Genomic DNA, 13,367 nt, shown 5'->3' with positions numbered 1-13,367 from the left:
TTTGTGGGACACACTGGGGAGTTCCCTCATGGTGGGTGCTGGGGTTACAGTCTGACTGGAGCTTCTAGCTGCTTCCACAGCGAGCTGCCTCTCCAGCAATGCCCTCTCTTGAGCTCTATGAATGGCCTCCCTCTTATCTTCTATGGTAGCCTCTTCTCCCAGCAATGCCAACTCCTCCTCGTACCACACAACCCACTGACTTTTTTGGGTATTTACCTCCGGCTGCAGTCTTTCCTCCGTTTGCTGTGGGGATCCTTTCTCAGTGTCATCTTGCAGGCGAACTCCTTCCAAAGCCTCAATCAGCTGCTCCTTGGAGAGTCCCTTGTAGCTGACTCCCAGTTCACAGGCCTTTGTTTGTAGGTTCACCGCAGTCCAGTTCTTGCACTCTGCGGTGCTGTTTCCAGATTTTGATGGGCCGTTGTCCTCCATTCCTTCTGCTCTGATCACAGCGCTGCCAACCAGTTTGTGACGGGGTATACGACAGAGCGAGAAGGGACAACAGGCCGAGGGACGATCCAACGAGATTTATTAAGACAGGAAGCATACAACATCCAAATATCCGTAATGTTCTTAAGAGTCCATGAGAAGTCCACAATAAGTCCGCACAAGAAAAACAAATCCGGGCACCTCACGATAGTCCATGTGCCAGATACGATAACAATAATCCTTGCAATAGTCCACAGGATTCCACACAATCCCACGGACGTCACGCGCTGGCCTCAACTCAGTTCATGACTCCTTCCTCGTCCGCACTCAAATCACACTGATCTAAAAACAAGAATGTATTGTCAGGGCTCCTGGGATCAGCCCATCTGAAGGGGGGGTAGGGGTCACACCTACTATTCAATGGTATGGTCCATCAGAAGATTCTAGAAATGTAAAGGCTCCACTTAGTCTATAGGATGTGTATTGTAGGTTATCATAGAATCATAGAATCATCATAGAATCGTAGAGTTGGAAGGGACCTCCTGTGCCATCTGGTCCAACCCCCTGCTCAAAGCAGGATTCGCTAAATCATCCCAGTCAGATGTCTGTCCAGCCTCTGTTTGAAGACTTCCATTGAAGGAGAACTCACCACTTCTCGTGGCAGCCTGTTCCACTCATTGATCACTCTAACTGTCAAAAAGTTTTTTCTAATATCTAATCTGTGTCTCCTCCCATTCAGTTTCATCCCATTGCTTCTAGTCTTTCCTTGTGCAAATGAGAATAAAGTTGATCCTTCTACAATGTGACAGCCCTTTAGATATTTGTAGACAGCTATTAAGTCTCCTCTCAGTCTTCTCTTTTGAAAACTAAACATTCCCAAATCCTGCAACCTTTCCTCATAAGACAGGGTTTGCAGACCGGTCACCATTCTGGTCGCTCTTTTCTGAACTTGCTCCAGTTTGCTGATGTCTTTTTTAAAATGTGGTGCCCAAAACTGGACACAATATTCCAGATGAGGTCTGACCAAAGAGGAGTAGAGGGAAATAATGACTTCATGTGATCTAGACTGTATGCTTCTGTTAATACATCCTAGAATTGCATTTGCCTTTTTTGCTGCTGCATCACACTGTTGACTCATATTCAGTCTGTGATCTATTAGTATACCCAAGTCTTTTTCACATGTGCTGTCACTTAGCCCTATTCCTCCCATTCTATATATGCTTTTTTCATTTTTATTGCCCAGATGTAGTACTTTGCATTTCTCCCTGTTAAAAACCATTCTGTTAGTTGCTGCCCACTTCTCCAGTTTATTTAAATCTTTTTGAATCCTCTCTCTCTTCTCTAGTATTAGCTATCCCTCCTAGCTTTGTGTCATCAGCAAATTTAATCAGTTTACCCTCAATTCCTTCATCTAAATCGTTGATAAAGATGTTGAACAATACAGGGCCCAGGACAGAGCCCTGTGGTCCCCCACTTGAGACATTCTTCCAACTGGATGTGCAGCCATTTACGACCACTCTTTGGGTCCGATCACTAAGCCAGTTATGAATCCACCTAACAGTTGCCTTGTCCATTCCATACTTAGTCATTTTTTCAATAAGGATTGTATGAGAGACTTTGTCAAATGCTTTGCTGAAGTCAAGATATACTATATCTACAGCATTTCCTTGATCCACCCAATCAGTGATACCGTCATAGAAGGAAATTAAGTTAGTCTGACATGACTTATTAGTTACAAACCCATGCTGACTCTGTTTAATCACTTCATTCTTATCCAGGTATTGACATACATGTTGTTTAATAATTTGTTCAAAGATCTTTCCTGGTATATAAGTCAGACTCACCGGCCTATAGTTGCCTGGGTCCACCTTCTTCCCTTTTTGAAAATAGGAACAACATTTGCTCTTCTCCAGTCTTCTGGCACTTCTCCTGTTCTCCAAGAATTTTCAAAGATTATGGAGAGGAGTTCAAAAATTTCTTCTGCTATCTCCTTCAGTACTCTGGGGTGTAATTCATCTGGACCTGGAGACTTGAATTCATTTAGGTTAGCTAAGTGTTTCCTCACTATCTTTCTGTTTATAGATATCCTGGATTCTTCTATTCCCTTAATAGGACAGTGAAGAACAGTTGATGTTACATTTCCTTTCTGAGAGAAAACAGATGCAAAATAGAAGTTCAGCCTTCTCAACATCCTGTCTTACCATTTCATCATTTTCATCCTGTAAAAATTCTATAGCATCTTTGACTTTTCTTTTACTTTTGACATATCCCCAAAATCCTTTATTATTGCTTTTGACATCTCTTGCAAGCCTCAATTCATTTTCAGCTTTAGCTAATCTGATTTGTGCCCTGCAGGTTCTGCAGACAGCATTATATTCTTCTTTAGATATGCCTCCCTCTTTCCATTTTATAAACATTTTTTTCTTCCTTTTTAGCATGTGCTTAAGTTCTGTGTTCATCCATCCTGGTTTCCTTAAATGCTTCCTATTCTTCCCTCTTTTCGGAATTGTTAACAACTGTGCTTTGAGAATTTCATTTTTCAAGATTTCCCATCCTTCCTGGACATTTTTGTCTTTAAGGATATCCAGCCATTGGATCCCTCCAATTCTCTTTCTGAATCCCTTAAAATCTGCCTTTCTGAAATCTAACCTTGACGTCTGAGTCTTCACAGGTCTTCCTCCTCTAGTTATCCAAAATTCTAAAATAGCATGGTCGCTACCTCCTAGGGTCCCAGCCACTTTTACCTCCTCAACCATTTCCTCCCTGTTTATAATGATTAGATCCAATGTAGCAGTTCCCCTTGTTTTCTCCCTTACCTTTTGGAAGATAAAGTTGTCAGCAAGAGAGGATAAGAATTTCCTTGACCTGATAGTTTTGCCTGAGAGAGATTCCCAACAAATGTCTGGATAGTTGAAATCTCCCATGACAACTATGTCATATTTTTTGGAGAACTTGGCCATTTGATGCATAAAGAGTTCATCCATATCTTCAGCTTGCACAGGCGGCCTGTAGTAAATGCCTACAATGGTGTCCTTTCCATTGTTCTGTCCTTGTATTCTTACCCAAACAGTTTCCACAGAACTCCCAGTCTCTGAAGCTTCAATCTCTGTGCAGATATACGCGTTTCTAACATACAATGCGACACCCCCTCCTCGTTTATCAAGTCTGTTTCTTGCAAATAAGTTGTATCCTTCTAGTCTTGTATTCCAATCATGTGTATTATCCCACCAAGTTTCAGTGATTCCAATGACATCATATTTCTTTTCCGGTGTTAGTAGTTCCAATTCTCCTTGTTTGTTGCCCATGCTTTGTGCATTAGTATAGAAACATTTTAGTTTGTGATTGGTTTCTCTTTCTCCAATATTTTTATTAATTAGATTCTTTTGTCTTTGTTCTTCCTTTCCACTTCTAATAGCAGAGTTCTCAATAGCATTTGTCAGGTGTATGGCTTTTTCTGGTCTTTTGCTTCCCTTCCCATGTTGTTCTAGTTTAAAGCTCTCCTTACAAGTGTAGCAAGGCGACTTCCAAATACATGCTTTCCAGTCTTCGTAAGGTGCACCCCATCTCTAGCAAGTAGTCCATCGTATAAGTAGTTCAATCCGTGATCCAGAAATCCAAATCATTGCTGACGGCACCATCGACGTAGCCAGTTGTTCACCTGCAGAATCTTATTCCACCTCCTTGTTCCATGGCCATCCACTGGGAGGATGGAAGAGAAGACCACCTGCGCTCCCAGTTCTTTCACTTTCTTGCCTAAGTCTTCAAAGTCTCTGCAGATGGTTTCCAGGTCGTTTCTTGCGGTGTCATTTGTCCCCACATGTAGTAGCAGGAATGGGTAGTCATCTGTAGGTCTGAAGAGTCCTGATATCCTGTCAGACACATCTTTAATTCTTGCACCTGGAAGACAGCACATTTCTCTTGAAGTTACATCCGGTCTGCAGATAGCGGCCTCTGCTCCTCTCAACAGGGAATCCCCCATGACCACCACTCTCCGTTTCTTCTTCACAACATTTTTCTTTCTCCATCCAGGAGGACTCTGAAGGCGTACAAGGTTGCTGTTTGTTGGCAAATTCTTATCCTGATGTATTTCTTCATCGTTTTCCTGCATCTTCTGCTTAGGAAAACAATAGCCAAAATCCCACTAGCTGTTGACATAAGCCTAAATTAAATTATGGTCCAGGTACATCACAAGACATTGCAAAGTATTGGGGGAAGGAGACATGGTTAATTTACAGCGAATACAACCAGAGAAAATTAAAATGACATATTATACAAAATACAGGACAGGACAAAACTACAAATCATGACAGTGAGTATGCTTAAACCTTCTTTCCTCCAGACGTAGAGCATGCCCCCTAGTCCCCGTCACAGGTCTAAGAGTAAAAAGATCAGTAGAAAGGTCTTTGTATTGTCCCTGCATATATTTATACATTGTAATAAGATCACCCCTAAGCCTATTTTCTATTATTCTTCGTCTGCTAAAAATAGTCATCTGGTTAATTAAGATACAATGTGGTAAAAAATAAAAAAATAAATATATAAGTTCAAATTACCCCCTTTTCGCCCCATTGAAACTAAAACAAAACGCCACATAGGTTTTTTTGGTCACTGCAACATTGCATTAAAATGCAAGAACGGATGATCAAAAGATCGTATCTGCACCAAAATGGTATAATTAAAAACGTCAGCTCGGCACACAAAAAATAAGCCTTCACCCAACCCAAGATCATGAAAAATGGGGATGCGACGGGTATCGGAAAATGGTGCAATTCTTTCATACTTTACCTAATTAAGATGAGTTATTTTTACTGATAAATATTTGTTTTGGGTCATTTATTTTCTGTTTGTATTTGGTTTATTCTATAAAACTCCCATATAATATTCTCACCTTGAATTTATCCTATAAAACTCCCATATAATATTCTCACCTTGAATTTATCCTATAAAACTCCCGTATAATATTCTCACCTTGAATTTATTCTATAAAACTCCCATATAATATTCTCACCTTGAATTTATCCTATAAAACTCCCATATAATATTCTCACCTTGAATTTATCCTATAAAACTCCCATATAATATTCTCACCTTGAATTTATCCTATAAAACTCCCATATAATATTCTCACCTTGAATTTATTCTATAAATCTCCCATATAATATTCTCACCTTGAATTTATTCTACAAAACGCCCATTGTTATAATTTTATACTAAAGTTCTATGAAGCCCGATGATGTGGGTCAGAAATGAAGACAAACACGGTATATCACAGTTCAAGATGTAAATATCTATTGATAGAGATATGAACTTCCGGATAACAGATGCAAACTGCAATTTTACAGATAAGCAGGCAATAAGACAGTCTTTAGAGTAGGCAGATATAGTAGTACAGACCGAGGGTGTGAGTATGAGTCCAGCAATGCAGGCTCCAGGGCCCTGGGCCTGGAAGGCTCCTAATGGAGGGCAGACCGTAGCCGAGGTGGGTGCAGAGCCGGAGTAAAGCAACAGAGTCCTTTCGTGGTACATAGATCAAAGCGGGTGGGGTATCCCGAAGATTAGAAGAAGCAAGCAGGTTGCAGGTCCTTCCAGCTTGGCAGCAAGGTACAAGATACACAAGCAAGGCATAGTGTGCAGAGTTCCCTTATATATACAGCAGACAGGAAAACAAGGAGTATCAGACAGGAAACAAGATGGCCCCGGTGAAGCCAGCAACTCCATTTTGGTTAAGGGCAGAATCCAACCGAACTAAGGGCAAGAGCAGACACAACAAGTGCACAGTCCCAGTCCTTACATTACTCGCCTCTTTAAAGATGTCCTGTGGATGATCTTATATCTGGTTTATTGGGGTATCTGCTGTGGAACTGTCTGATCAGACGAGAAGCGTGAATATTCTCCAGAGGTTCCCAGGAATTCTCTTCAGACGAATACCCTTGCCATTTTACCAGATACTGGAGTCGTCCCCTATGAATCCATGAATCGATGATCCTCTCCACGATGAATTCCTCCTGCCCGTCAACGAGAATTCGATCAGGAGGAGCAGATGTGCGCCCGGAGAAAGGATTTGCCACTACCGGTTTAAGCAGGGAAACGTGAAAGACGGGCTGTATCTTTAAAGAACTAGGCAACTTGAGTCGACAGGCTACAGAACTCACTATCTTGCTGATTTTGTACGGACCAACATATTTCTGCCCCAGTTTAGATGTTGGGACCTTCAAGTTCTTTGTTGAAAGCCAAACCATGTATCCTACCTTGCATGTGGGTACTGGCTTGCGGAATCTGTCTGCTGCCTTTTTGTATCTCTCCTGTGCTGTGGCCAGCATCTGCTTCAGAACTTCCAGATTCTCCGGTAGAGATGAAATGCGGTCGGCTACTGCAGGCACAGACATGTCCATTGGAAGCCGAGGAAGAATACTGGGATGATATCCCTTATTAGCAAATAATGGAGACATTTTGGTGGATGCACTCTGATTTATTATAGGTGAATTCAGTCAACGGGATCAAACTCACCCAGTCATCTTTCAGGTGACACACATAGCAACGCAGATACTGCTCCAAGGTCTGGTTGGTCCGTTGCGTTTGGCCATTAGACTGCGGGTGGAAAGCAGATGACAAATTTACCTTGATGTCGAGAGCAGAACAAAAATTTTGCCAAAATTTAGAAGTAAATTGAACCCCTTGTCAGATATTACTTCATCCGGGACTATATGTAATCGAAAAATATTTTGTACAATGAGGTCCGCTGTCTGTTTGGCCATCGGTAACCTGGTACTCGGAATGAAATAAGTAGCTTTGGTTTGTCGGTCAACCACTACTAGAATCATGTTCTTTCCTTGGGATGTTGGCAACTCTACAATAAAATCCATTGAGATAGACCCCCAGGGATGAGAAGGAATAGGAAGAGGTTGCAATAGTGCAGTAGGTGAGGAGGGAGGGCCTTTTGATCTGGCACATACCGCACATGATGACATGTACAGTTGAACGTCTTTCCGGAAAGTCAGTCACCAAAAGAAACGAGACACAAACTCCTGAGTTTTCTGGATTCCTCTATGACCGTTGATCTTAGAGTAATGCATTAGTTTTAATACTCTTAATTTTATTGTTTCCGGGACATATAGAAGTTGTCTCTGAAACCAAAGGCCATTCTTCAAGGTTAAATTTACCTGAGTAGGTGGTTGAATCAGCAGTGAATCTGTGGCATAGGCCTCCTTAATATCCTTTAATAGGTCTTGATTGTGCAGCACACTTGTGAAGTTTCGTTCTCACAGTATGGTCCTTGGAGGTGAAGCCAAGGTTACATCATCCGAATGAATCCTGGACAGAGCGTAGGCTTTCCCATTGTGAGAACCTGGGAACCTGGTCTATAGGAAATAATGAAATCAAACTGATTAAGAAATAGATTCCCCCGAGCTTGTGTGGGTTTTAGACACCTTGCCGACCTCATGAATTCAAGATTTCGGTGATCTGTGAGCACAACAGTCTGTTGAAATGCCCCCTGTAGCAGGTGCCTTCATTCTTTAAGTGCAGTTATAATAGCCAACAAATCTATATTCCCAACATCGTAATTTTTTTCAACAGGTGACAACTTTTGGGAGAGAAAAGCACAGGGGTGTAGAAGATCTTTCTCACCTGTTCTTTGCTAGAGTATATCCCCTATAGCACAGTCTGAGGCATCCACTTCCACTATGAAGGCCCAACCTGAGTCCGGATACACGAGGATAGGGGCCGAAGTAAATTTAGCCTTCAATTTAGAGAATGCCAGTTGTGCCTGTGGTGACCAAACAAACGGCGTCTTCTTCTCTTGTATCCGGACCAGGGGAAGAGTCTTGAGGAGATCATTTGCATATTCCCAGTGCTTTCTGGGATAAGTGAAGAGTCTCCGCGAGCTCAACGATCACTGGGTTTTGGCCGTTGCAGCTGAAAAGAGGAAATCGGAAAACCAGGGGAAGAGTCTTGAGGAGATCATTTGCATATTTCCAGTGCTTTCTGGGATAAGTGAAGAGTCTCCGCGAGCTCAACGATCACTGGGTTTTGGCCGTTGCAGCTGAAAAGAGGAAATCGGAAAACCAGGGGAAGAGTCTTGAGGAGATCATTTGCATATTCCCAGTGCTTTCTGGGATAAGTGAAGAGTCTCCGCGAGCTCAACGATCACTGGGCTTTGGCCGTTGCAGCTGAAAAGAGGAAATCGGAAAACCACGCGCCTATCGGCGCGCAAATTTTGGCTCATCTTTCATCCTTTTTAAGAAATCTCAAGATGGAAGAGGCCAGGAGCCATTTGGTGAGCTGCATTTCTTGCTACATGTTCACAGACTTACCAGTGGAAAAGCCAAACTTCACATGCCACAAATGCAAGCTTGTGTCCCTGTTGGATGAAAAGTTGCAAAATCTCGAAGAGAGGTTAGCTACATTGAAGATCATTAAGGAAGGTGAAGAGTTCTTGGACAGAGCAGAATTATCTCTTCATGTTACAGAAAGAGAAGAAATTCGAAGTGCACCTGAAGAAACAGGGGAATGGAGACATGTGACCCAGAGAAGCAGGAGGATCAGGAGGCAGTCAGCACCCATACTGCTCAGGAACCAGTACCAGGCTCTCACGCAGGAAAACAATGAAGAAATACATCAGGATAAGACTTTGCCAACAAACAGCAACCTTGTACGCCCTCAGAGTCCTCCTGGATGGAGAAAGAAAAATGTTGTGAAGACGAAGCGGAGAGTGGTGGTCATGGGGGATTCCCTGTTGAGAGGAACAGAGGCCACTATCTGCAGACCGGATATAACTTCAAGAGAAACGTGCTGTCTTCCAGGTGCAAAAATTAAAGATGTGTCTGACAGGATATCAGGACTCTTCAGACCTACAGATGACTACCCATTCCTGCTACTATATGTGGGAACAAATGACACCGCAAGAAATGACCTGGAAACCATCTGCAGAGACTTTGAAGACTTAGGCAAGAAAGTGAAAGAACTGGGAGCGCAGGTGGTCTTCTCTTCCATCCTCCCAGTGGATGGCCATGGAACAAGGAGGTGGAATAAGATTCTGCAGGTGAACAACTGGCTACGTCGATGGTGCCGTCAGCAACGATTTGGATTTCTGGATCACGGAGTGAACTACTTATACGATGGACTACTTGCTAGAGATGGGGTGCACCTTACGAAGACTGGAAAGCAGGTATTTGGAAGTCGCCTTGCTACACTTGTAAGGAGAGCTTTAAACTAGAACAACATGGGAAGGGAAGCAAAAGACCAGAAAAAGCCATACACCTGAAAAATGCTATTGAGAACTCTGCTATTAGAAGTGGAAAGGAAGAACAAAGACAAAAGAATCTAATTAATAAAAATATTGGAGAAAGAGAAACCAATCACAAACTAAAATGTTTCTATACTAATGCACAAAGCATGGGCAACAAACAAGGAGAATTGGAACTACTAACACAGGAAAAGAAATATGATGTCATTGGAATCACTGAAACTTGGTGGGACAATACACATGATTGGAATACAAGACTAGAAGGATACAACTTATTTGCAAGAAACAGACTTGATAAACGAGGAGGAGGTGTCGCATTGTATGTTAGAAACGCGTATATCTGCACAGAGATTGAAGCTTCAGAGACTGGGAGTTCTGTAGAAACTGTTTGGGTAAGAATACAAGGACAGAACAATGGAAAGGACACCATTGTAGGCATTTACTACAGGCCGCCTGTGCAAGCTGAAGATATGGATGAACTCTTTATGCATCAAATGGCCAAGTTCTCCAAAAAATATGACATAGTTGTCATGGAAGATTTCAACTATCCAGACATTTGTTGGGAATCTCTCTCAGGCAAAACTAACAGGTCAAGGAAATTCTTATCCTCTCTTGCTGACAACTTTATCTTCCAAAAGGTAGGGGAGAAAACAAGGGGAACTGCTACCTTGGATCTAATCCTTATAAACAGGGAGGAAATGGTTGAGGAGGTAAAAGTGGCTGGGACCCTAGGAGGTAGCGACCATGCTATTTTAGAATTTTGGATAACTAGAGGAGGAAGACCTCTGAAGACTCAGACTTCAAGATTAGATTTCAGAAAGGCAGATTTTAAGGGATTCAGAAAGAGAATTGGAGGGATCCAATGGCTGGATATCCTTAAAGACAAAAATGTCCAGGAAGGATGGGAAATCTTGAAAAATGAAATTCTCAAAGCACAGTTGTTAACAATTCCGAAAAGAGGGAAGAATAGGAAGCATTTAAAGAAACCAGGATGGATGAACACAGAACTTAAGCACATGCTAAAAAGGAAGAAAAAAATGTTTATAAAATGGAAAGAGGGAGGCATATCTAAAGAAGAATATAATGCTGTCTGCAGAACTTGCAGGGCACAAATCAAATTATCTAAAGCTGAAAATGAATTGAGGCTTGCAAGAGATGTCAAAAGCAATAATAAAGGATTTTGGGGATATGTCAAAAGTAAAAGAAAAGTCAAAGATGCTATAGGATTTTTACAGGATGAAAATGATGAAATGGTAAGACAGGATGTTGAGAAGGCTGAACTTTTAACTTCCTATTTTGCATCTGTTTTCTCTCAGAAAGGAAATGTAACATCAACTGTTCTTCACTGTCCTATTAAGGGAATAGAAGAATCCAGGATATCTATAAACAGAAAGATAGTGAGGAAACACTTAGCTAACCTAAATGAATTCAAGTCTCCAGGTCCAGATGAATTACACCCCAGAGTACTGAAGGAGATAGCAGAAGAAATTTTTGAACCCCTCTCCATAATCTTTGAAAATTCTTGGAGAACAGGAGAAGTGCCAGAAGACCGGAGAAGAGCAAATGTTGTTCCTATCTTCAAAAAGGGGAAGCAGGTGGACCCAGGCAACTATAGGCCGGTGAGTCTGACTTCTATACCAGGAAAGATCTTTGAACAAATTATTAAACAACATGTATGTCAGTACCTGGATAAGAATGGAGTGATTAAGCAGAGTCAACATGGGTTTGTTACTAATAAGTCATGTCAGACTAACTTAATTTCCTTCTATGACGGAATCACTGATTGGGTGGATCAAGGAAATGCTGTAGATATAGTATATCTTGACTTCAGCAAAGCATTTGACAAAGTCTCTCATACAATCCTTATTGAAAAAATGATTAAGTATGGAATGGACAAGGCAACTGCTAGGTGGATTCATAACTGGCTTAGTGATCGGACCCAAAGAGTGGTCGTAAATGGCTGCACATCCAGTTGGAAGAATGTCTCAAGTGGGGTACCACAGGGCTCTGTCCTGGGCCCTGTATTGTTCAACATCTTTATCAACGATTTAGATGAAGGAATTGAGGGTAAACTGATTAAATTTGCTGATGACACAAAGCTAGGAGGGATAGCTAATACTAGAGAAGAGAGAGAGAGGATTCAAAAAGATATAAATAAACTGGAGAAGTGGGCAGCAACTAACAAAATGGTTTTTAACAGGGAGAAATGCAAAGTTCTACATCTGGGCAATAAAAATGAAAAAAGCATATACAGAATGGGAGGAATAGGGCTAAGTGACAGCACATGTGAAAAAGACTTGGGTATACTAATAGATCACAGACTGAATATGAGTCAACAGTGTGATGCAGCAGCAAAAAAGGCAAATTCAATTCTAGGATGTATTAACAGAAGCATACAGTCTAGATCACGTGAAGTCATTATTTCCCTCTACTCCTCTTTGGTCAGACCTCATCTGGAATATTGTGTCCAGTTTTGGGCACCTGTTGTGAGTTCATTTTCCCCTTCATTACTGAGGCCCGAGGAACTCCCTCTTCTGGTAAAGAAAGGTAGTGAGCCTGATTATCAAACACCTGAGGCTGATGATGACTGGCTGAGTGGAGTTACTGACTGGATATAAGGCTGCCGACGCCCTTCTGCCCTGCGGTTGATTTCTCTGTGGGATCCTTGGAGACCAGTCTGAATTCCTGCTCCTCTAAAGCTAAGTTTGCTGCTCGGCCTTTTGCTTTGGTGCTTTGACTTTGTTTTGCTTTGTTTTTCTGGATTTCTGCCATTCCCTGCTGGGGTGTGCTGAATTCATTTAGCTCTGTCTTCTGAAAATACCTGAGTGCTGATTTAGTTTTGAAGCCTAGCTGCTTCAGGGCCTTTTTCATATCAGCTTGTTGGTTTATGTCTTTGATAGGGTTTTGGCAGATTGCAGACAGCAGCCTTCCTGTCCTTTCCTATCTAGGTAGTTTTGGGCCCCGTCTTTGCTCAGTCTATCTTTCTGTCTGTGTTAGTATTTTCAACTTGCGTCACCGTCATTATATGTTGGGGGCTGCCTATTGCTTTGGGGTCTGCTCTGGGGCAGTTTAGATTTCCCCTTTCTTTCTTTAGGCCTATGTAATTCTCCGGCTGTGATCGAGGGGTCTAGGGCATCGTAGGAACCCCCCACGGCTACTGCTAGTTGTATTGATAGGTTCAGGGGTCTGCAATCTGATAGTTGCCAACTTCTCTGGTTTTCTGGACTTAGCTTGTATTTCTGCTTTTGTCTCCTACGGTGACTCATTCATAACAGGCACCACATTTTAAAAAAGACATCAACAAACTGGAGCAAGTTCAGAAAAGAGCGACCAGAATGGTGACCGGTCTGCAAACCCTGTCTTATGAGGAAAGGTTGCAGGATTTGGGAATGTTTAGTTTGCAAAAGAGAAGACTGAGAGGAGACTTAATAGCTGTCTACAAATATCTCAAGGGCTGTCACATTGTAGAAGGATCAACTTTATTCTCATTTGCACAAGGAAAGACTAGAAGCAATGGGATGAAACTGAATGGGAGGAGACACAGATTAGATATTAGAAAAAACTTTTTGACGGTTAGAGTGATCAATGAGTGGAACAGGCTGCCACGCGAAGTGGTGAGTTCTCCTTCAATGGAAGTCTTCAAACAGAGGCTGGACAGACACCTGACTGGGATGATTTAGTGAATCCTGCTTTGAGC

This window comes from Dendrobates tinctorius, unplaced genomic scaffold (assembly GCF_039654945.1).
Source record: "Dendrobates tinctorius isolate UK_male_01 unplaced genomic scaffold, ASM3965494v1 ptg000233l, whole genome shotgun sequence".
NCBI lineage: Eukaryota > Metazoa > Chordata > Amphibia > Anura > Dendrobatidae > Dendrobates > Dendrobates tinctorius.
Note: the sequence above shows the minus strand (reverse complement) of the source record.